This window comes from Euprymna scolopes, chromosome 31 (genome assembly GCF_053919585.1).
Source record: "Euprymna scolopes isolate OS-2025 chromosome 31, ASM5391958v1, whole genome shotgun sequence".
Classification (NCBI taxonomy): domain Eukaryota; kingdom Metazoa; phylum Mollusca; class Cephalopoda; order Sepiida; family Sepiolidae; genus Euprymna; species Euprymna scolopes.
The window spans coordinates 26,334,996-26,344,234 of NC_136512.1; positions in this window are offsets into that span (position 1 = coordinate 26,334,996).

Sequence of the window (9,239 nt, forward strand, 5' to 3'; positions counted from 1 at the left end):
CTTACGTACTACTCGCTTCTTTCATTCGAGTTCGAAATATAGTCAGTATATATTACTTTTGCTTAGATGATTTATTTACAAGGAAGCCACCTCTTATCAAGGCCCAAATACCACTCGAAGATAAGGGTTAATGAGTTTACGCTTGGCGACAGCAGCGATCAATATAGGTGAAAATATGGTAGAATTTGATTACATTAGACTGAAAATGGCTAAATAGCATGGAGGCTCGCGAGAAGATCTGGAAAGAAGATATGTACATGGAATTTGTTTTTAGATTTGTGCACAGATTAACCTAACTTATTGTAATATATATATATATATATATATATATATTAACCACATAAGGTACTGTTTCGTTGTTTCACAGCTACTCAGTGTGGACAGAGAAACAACTACCTCAAACCAGGATCGAAACCCGATCTCCCAACCGACAGTCACAGCTTCTAACCGTGGCGCCACACGGCTACTTCTATGGGCAGTGAATTACCAATGTTTTAACATTGTCCAAATGCCTAAGCTCAATTTGTTTACACAAAGAGTATTACTTCATGTGCTAATGGCAATTTGTATATCACTTTCCACATATATATATATATACATATATATACATATACAAATATATACATATATATACATATATATACATATATATATATATTTATATATATAATATATTTATATATATATTTATATATATAATATATTTATTTATATATATAATATATATATATTTATATATATATAACATATATTTATATATATAATATATATATATATATATATATATATATATATATATATATATATATATATTACTTACTGGTAATTATATAGTTTTTTTAACAAAATAGCTTTAAATAAGAAAAATGCAAAATTCAAGAATCGTGCTTCGATTGTCTTCTAAATACAATAAACCTCTGGATACGGCATTAATCCGTTCCGGGCTTGGGATCGTAAGGTGGGGCATCAGCAAAATGTTATACAGTACATATAAAAATTAATGACAAAATAAAGTACAGTATATAATACATATGTATGTAATCAAATGACATTATAAAGCGTAAGGCGGGCAAATGTTGTAACCAGGAGTCGGAAAAAACATTGTATTCCACGTCGTCACCTGAAAAAAAAGTTTTTGTTAGTGGTTACACCTAGACGAGTAAATTTTGTGAAAGTTTTGGAGTCGGATCATTGGTTGGTATTCAGACAAACAACTGCCATGAAAATAACGTCAGAGAAGAGGCAAGCTGGCAAGCTCTCCTCTGTAGAAAAAGGTTGCAAGGAGGAGGAAAAGGCATCTCCTATTAGGTTTCGCAACCAGTTCTGAACTCTGTCAATGCAGGATAGGTAGTACATGGACACCTCCCCAGATGTATGAAAAATATTCCATTTTAGGACTGGTTTGTCTTTTTTACGGGTAAGGGATTGCGTTGTGGGTCAGATATCTTTTGAAGCGGTAGAGTACGCAACCATGTTTCCAGCGATATTTGCAACAGATTACATGCAATTCTTTCATCCCAGGTCAAGAGTTAAAGTACATTAGAGGCGCTTATCGAAGCATGGAGTTTGTCACGAGATATTTCCATATCAATAAGTGACAAGTCAAGATAAAAGAGTTGGGGCCGAAAGGTAGACGGATGGATTGGGATAAGTTATTAATAACCTGCCACCTTTTTCCCCATTACACCACGTCTTTAAGCGCGGAGGAGAGAGACTTAGAATCGTTGTCGTTACTAGCCTTAGTGTTACCATAAATTGTTGTGTTGTCTGCGTATGTGTCGACGAATAAAATTAGAATATATTTGGGAGGCAAATGACGATGAAACAAAAATTGTATACCCATCGTAGACATTTGAAGCAGCTCCGGATGCTGGCCATCGACGACTACTTCTATGAACCTATTTGAAAGAAAAATCTTAGTTAATCTTGATAAGTAGACCTTTTCTACCCAAACATACTAAGCGCTTATGTCCAAACTTATTGATCTACAAGGGGTTTCCTAGTCGATAGATTTCATAATCATATGTAAAATTATATTCAGTACATCAGTCGTAGATCCTGCCGGTCAGAAAATATATTGCATGTTACAAAGCAGGTTATTTCTGGTTAAGTGATTGAACATTTATCTATTAAATACAGATCAAAGCAACTTGTTCATGACACACAAAGACTAATCGGTTTGTGATAGAAGAGGCTGATCTCCATTATTATTTAATACTAGACAGATTAATGAGATTTTCTTAAAAAAATGTTGAGCATTTCTCATTCATCGATTGAACAACTGCAGCTTTTTGAGCACTACGACTGGAATATTGCCAGGGTCAGTTGCTTTGCTGGCATCGATGTTCTTGATGGGTGTCCCGAGATTATACGTGAATGTGGCTTAGATTATTGTTGATCTTGGGATAGCACTCGCGAAATAGGTTCCACGATCGGATATCTTTGAGTTTTATACAAAGTTCTAATAAAATCTTTTGTCTTCTCAGGCCCGTTTATAATAGTCGGGATATTTGAATACATTTAGTTGAAATAAAATTAAAATCAGATATGCCTCATTTCGTGCATATATACATATATATATATATATATATATATATATATATATATATATATATATATATATATACATATATACACCCACACACACATATATATACATATATATATATATAGACATATAGGCATATATAAATGATGAGAAGGAAAGTATTTCTTCGAAACCCCGCGGATTAAGGACTATCCACTTATGAAGTGTTTCCTTGTCAGATTAAATATGTTTTTAACTCTTTTTCAAAGTGTTTTGAACATTTTTTACTAACTATTTTCTCTTATATACATACATATATATATATATATATATATATATATATATATATATATATATATATATATATATATACACTTCAGAATAAAATTATCTGCTAGTATGGAAACCTGTGATTATAAGATTTACAAAATATTACTGGCAGTAATATACTATAAGTAGTATCCCACCTAAATAAGAATTTCTCGATATAAAAGATAGAGCAAATAAATCAAATTTTGCTCATTCAATGAAATTAAAAATTTATGGCGTGAAATGTTTGGGTTTCCGATAAAAAGACTTTTATTATTATGTGTAAGACAAAGAATACATTAGAAATATAAGAATTAGATGTGTAGCGTCCCTTCAGGCGGGAAAATATTAGCAAATAGTTATAATGGTTTACACCTTATGTGCTAACGTCAATGAGACATGGAAAAACATTAAAATCACAATTAAAAATTGATTGAGGAATTAAAAGTCATAGAGTAAGCTAATTTAAAGAATAGGAGATAAAAGTTAACATCCAAATTGCATGGTAAAATCCGAAGTGAATGTTTTTGAAAGCAGTGTGGCAAAATGATCCAAACTGTATTTTGAGTAATCCACATCACAATGTAATGAGGCGAATTACGCATTTTCCTGGAGCAATTTTCCTTTGTTTATATAATGGATCCCGTTATATATATATATATATATATATATATATATATATATATATATATATATATATATATATATATATATATATATAGTTATATATATATATATATATATATATATATATATATATATATATATATATATATATATATATACGTCGGGTGGATCTGTTTATTACTAAACATATAAATTGATATATTAAAAGTATTTATAATTATAGAACATGAGCTTAAAATTCAACTCCAAAATAACTTTCAAATTGTTAATAAAATAAAAATTTAAAAATTACAAAATTAAAACCGCGTTAGTAGACAGGTCTTGATAAATGAAAGTTCCACAGGCGTGTACTTCCTAGAAAGAAGCTTTGTTCATGCAATCTACGTTTTGATTTAGGCACAGATAAAGAGTGGGGGAAATTACTGACAGTGGTTTCAGCTAGACAGGCTCGCAACGTCTCTTCTGTGGGAGAGAGGTTGTAGGGAAGAGAAAAGGGCATTCCCAGGTAAGCCACTAATCTATGTTGTACTCTGTAAAATCAGCATAGGCTGTTTTAGCTGCGCCAGCTTCGATGTGGCAGCAGTACTCCATCCTTGGACGTACATGGCTTTTATACAGATAGAGAATTTCATCAGTAGTGAGATATGTTCTGGAGAGGAAGAAGGATCCCACCATTTTCCCAGTTACATGAGCAACAGACTTGATGTACCTGTTCTATTTAAGATCAGGAGTAAAGGTCACACCCAGAAGCTTTCTCAGCAATTACTTTATTTCATAGGTATTCTCGTCTCACCATGTTTTTGGCCAAGTGAAGCTCTGGCCGGCTTTGGGTAAGATTAAAACTGTTATCTTCAGGCAATTCTCGTCTGGAAACGTGGTGAGACGGCAACAACTATGGATGGCAAGAATTGCTGAGAAGAAAGTAAGAAAATTCGGGGTTCCTGTCCCATCGCGGTTACCACCTGAGGAAGGCCAGAGGAATAGTTAACCGAAACATCGTGAAGCAACAACTAAGAAAAGATGAGAATAATAGTCCTCAATAAATAAAGCAATTGTACATAGAATGTTCGCCTTTTTGGTGAAGAAGTTTAGAGAATGTGTATCACATATGTTTATTTTGCTGCGTGCGTTAGATGCATATAGGGCAGACGATGTAAAAAATGAAGAAATAATCTCCTCACGTTCCTGCTACTATAGACTTCGATCTTAGAGCCACTAATTGAGAGAAATAAGGGATAAATATGCCTGAGCAAACCCCGTTACATATGTGAACAAATGCATGAAAATGTGTAAATCTTTATCCTTTAAGAATTATCAGACTAACTAATTTACATAATATTATACTTGCATCACTTGCACAAAGCTGGTAGGTCAGCATCTTAAAACACTCTATCTAATGCATGCATTATCAAACCTGCATCCGTCTATATTCCGTTAACTGACGAATATAATTCCTCCTCTCATAAACTGAAAACCTCTTACTATTCAGTAAAAAAAAGAATAAAAAGAAATAACTTGCAACGACCAAGATCACATTTAAAGAAAAAAAATATTTATCGCTATTGCAACAGCAGCTACATCTATTTCAAATCCATTTCTCAGCTACAGCATCAATAATAACAAGTCAACAATGCAAATAAAATATATCCGAACAGCGAAACGCTCGTAATCTGTTTACAGACGCGAACCGTATCCACAATTTCACATTTCGCAGCTCAGTTCTTTACGCGCATGCGTACTAAATACTTTTAGCTTTGCACACAATCCGCCATTTTCTTTTCTTTTTTTATTTGGTTCTTTGAGTTTCTCTATTTTTATCTGCTGTTCTTCGTCGTATACAACGATAAATCTCACATTTCTGCCGACAGCAATAAAACACTTTGCAGATATCAACTTTTATGTGGAGGTGATGGTTTGTAGTCAAAGTTGGCGAAGCTGGGAGATGTGATCTTTAATTCTAATTTTGATTTCGATGTGTTGTTTCTCATTTTATTTATTTTTGTAATTTCCTCTTTTTGTCAAACAAAAGTTCAGAAAAAATGGTGGTATTTTCTCGAGCGAAGCGATAAATGGTTATGAGTTGTACGTTCTTGTTTGAAACGACCTTTATCTAACTGCATATCACTCTTCTTTCAACACGTTTCATTCTGTATCTCTTCTCTTTCTCTCGCATACTTGAAAGAAAGTAACAGAGGTATAGGAGGAAAGGATTCACTTTCTAAGTTTCTGTCTAATCTCTCTCTTTCTTTCTCTCTCTCTCTCTCTTTCTCTCTCTCTGTATATATATATATATATATATCTATATATCTATAAAAGTGAACGTGTCTGTCTGTCTGTCTGTGTGTCTGTCTGTCTGTGTACATTTCTCTACGCAATAACTCTGTCAATTTTTAGTCTATAGACTCGAAGTTTGAAATACCGGGCACTGAGATTTGGGAAAATCGATATGACGGGTGTCAGCCAGAAATTTGGCTGTTAAGGGGTCAAATTTCAACGATTTGACCTTTAAAAACTCTACCCAAATCCTCCGACAAACAATTTTGGGTCTAGACACTTGAAATTTTAGATATAGGTTCCTTTAACCTGGATTTAACTTAATAAAGTGATTTGAGCCCGAAACTATAAATTTTAAGGGGTCATAACAGGGGTCAAATTAAAAAAAAATTGACTGCTTTTTCTTTTTTGCTCAACATACACTTCCAAATACTCGGGCAACGCCGGGCACCCATGCTAGTATATATATATATATATATATATATATATATATATATATATATATATATATATATATATATATACAGGGTGTTTCAAAAGTCTTGGGAACATTACAAATGTGTATATCTCATGAACTATTCCAGGTAAAAAAATGAAACTGATGCCATTTTAAAGCTTGCTTAATCAAGTTTTTGTTCATACTAATGATTTTCGTCTTATCTTTCCAGGTGCAGTAATGGCGTTCTCTAAACAAGACAAGGCATTTTGCGTCCTCCAATTTGCAAAGACTGAATCGTGGACATGTGTTCAGCGTGCATTTCGCAGGAAATTTAAAAAAGAGTCCCTGAAAGGAAATCCATTGTCAGATGGCATGCTAAATTTGTGAAAGATGGGTGTTTGTGCCCAAGTAAGCGAACAGGTCGCCCTTCAACTTCAGAAGATGCAGTTGAGCAAGTTCGGACAGCCTTTCAGCGGAACCCCCGTAAATCAGAAAGAAGAGCCAGCAGGGAACTTCAGCTTGCTCCAGCAACTGTCTGGCGTCTCTTAAGGAAACGACTGCAAATAGTACATTACAAGCTCAAGTTGGTCCAAAAGTTGAAGGACACTGATAAGCTACTTCGCCGTGACTTTTGCATTGCAATGCAAGAGAAGTAGGAAGATAACGGCTTTGATGACCGGTTTGTTTTTAGCGATGAGGCGACCTTCCATCTGAATGGCAAAGTTAACAAGCATAACACTCGCATATGGGGTACTGAGAATCCTCATGAACTTCTTGAGCACGAGCGAGATTCACCAAAAGTGAATGTGTTTTGTGAAATTTCCAAGAAAGATGTCTATGGACCGTTCTTCTTTGAAGAGGCAACTATCACTGGTGAATCCTATCTCAACATGCTGGAAGACTGGTTAATGGCTCAGTTGAGAGAAGCAGAATCTGATGACTTCATTTTTCAACAAGATAGTGCACCACCAAACTGGAGTCTTAGAGTAAAGCAGTTTCTTAACAGAATGCTGCCTGGTAGATGGATTGCGAGATCTGGGCGAGGTGATGACGTTCTCATGCCCTGGCCTCCTAGGTCTCCAGATCTTACCCCGTGTGACTTTTTCCTTTGAGGCTTTGTCAAGCAACAAATCTATGTGCCGCCCCTTCCAAGAGATATTGACGAACTAAAGGCTTGAGTAACGGCAGTTGTGGAAACCATTGACGTCAAGATGCTGGAACGCGTTTGGCAGGAAATGGACTATCGACTAGATGTCTGCCGTGTCACGAATGGTGCTCATATTGAGCAACTTTGAAGATTCCTCACAAAACTTGAAACTTTAACCTTTCCAACGGTACCAATTTCATTTTTCAACTCCTAATAGTTTTTGAGTTATTAAAAATCGTTATGTTCCCAAGACTTTTGAAACACCCTGTATATATATGTATATATATATATATATATATATATATATATATATATATATATATATATATATATATATATATATATAGGGTATCTAGAAATTTCCTCCGGAATAAAGAATCTATTTAAGTTCAAAACCCATCAGTGACCTTTTAGAAACTATATATATATATATATATATATATATATATATATATATATATATATATATATATATATATATATATATTTATATATATATATATATATATATATATATATATATATATATATATATTAACAGAGAAAAGAGAGGTGTTATAGAGGGAAAGAGAAAGAGAAAAATGATGAAGGTATATATGTTTCTTTTATATGTGTGTGCGTATATATATATATATATATATATATATATATATATATATATATATATATATATATATATATAGTAAGTTATAAAATATATATGGCGATTAAGCTACACTGAATATTCCGCGTTTCATCCACTCGAGGACTCTTCCGGCTTATGAGTCCTAGAGGGGATGAAACGCGGGATATTCAGTGTAGCCTAATCGTCATATATATTTTATAACTTACTAACTAGCTCTACCTACTTATTGAGCACTTTTTAAGTAAATACTTAAAGTTTACGCATAAATTTATACTTTCGTATATTAATTTTATGTGAGTAAATTAAGTAGTTATATATATACATATATATATATATGTATATATATATATATATTTTTTTTTTTTTTTTATTACATTTTCACCCCAAACAAGGCAAATTGCCACTTTGGTGTAGGGGGCTACTATCAGGGGCAACAACTACTGGGGTACTATGTAGGGATTTGGGCAGCAAGGTGTCGGTTCACGTTACACTTGAACTTCTGCACGTCAGTACTGTTGGGGAAGCAGGGACCTGGAATGGAATTCCAGAGTCTTGCGGTTCTGGGGAAGAAACTATTGGAGTAAAAAGATCTTTTACATCTAGGGACCTCTACAGTGTGGGGGTGGGATCTAGTAGCCTGTCGGGTTTGTCGAGGGTGCTCGCGTCGTGGGGGCAAAAGTGATTGCAGTTCATCAGAGCATTCACCACTAAAATACTTGTAGAACAGGCAGAGGGATGCAACATTTCGTCGATGGGACAGAGGCTGAAGCTTAGATGCCAGTTCAGGGCCTATCAGATTTGCGACTCTCTTTTGAACCTTGTCAAGGAGCGAGAGACTAGTAGCAGATGCACCAGCCCAGATGTGGCAGCAATACTCCATACATGGGCGAATGGTGGCCTTATAGAGGTACAGGATACTTTCGGGTGTTAGTAGTTTTCTAGCACGGTAGAGAGAGCCCACCTTTCTTGCAGCGGCCCTGGCAATGCCTTCAATGTAATTGTTCCAACTCATGTTTCCTGTGAACGTTAGGCCAAGGAGTTTGAAAGATGGACTCTCAGATAAAGAGTCGTTGGCCATTGCTATTGGTGGTAGAGAGGGTTTCTTGTAATTATTGAATGAAACTAGTTTAGTCTTGGCAGCATTGAACGCGACCAACCACTTTTGTCCCCATTCCACTACAGATTGGAGGTCTTCCTCTAGTGTTTCTGCCATTTCTTTAGAAATGTGTTCATTCGTCTTCCTGTCGTGTCTGCCATAGAGTGTAGTGTCATCAGCATATATACCCATCTC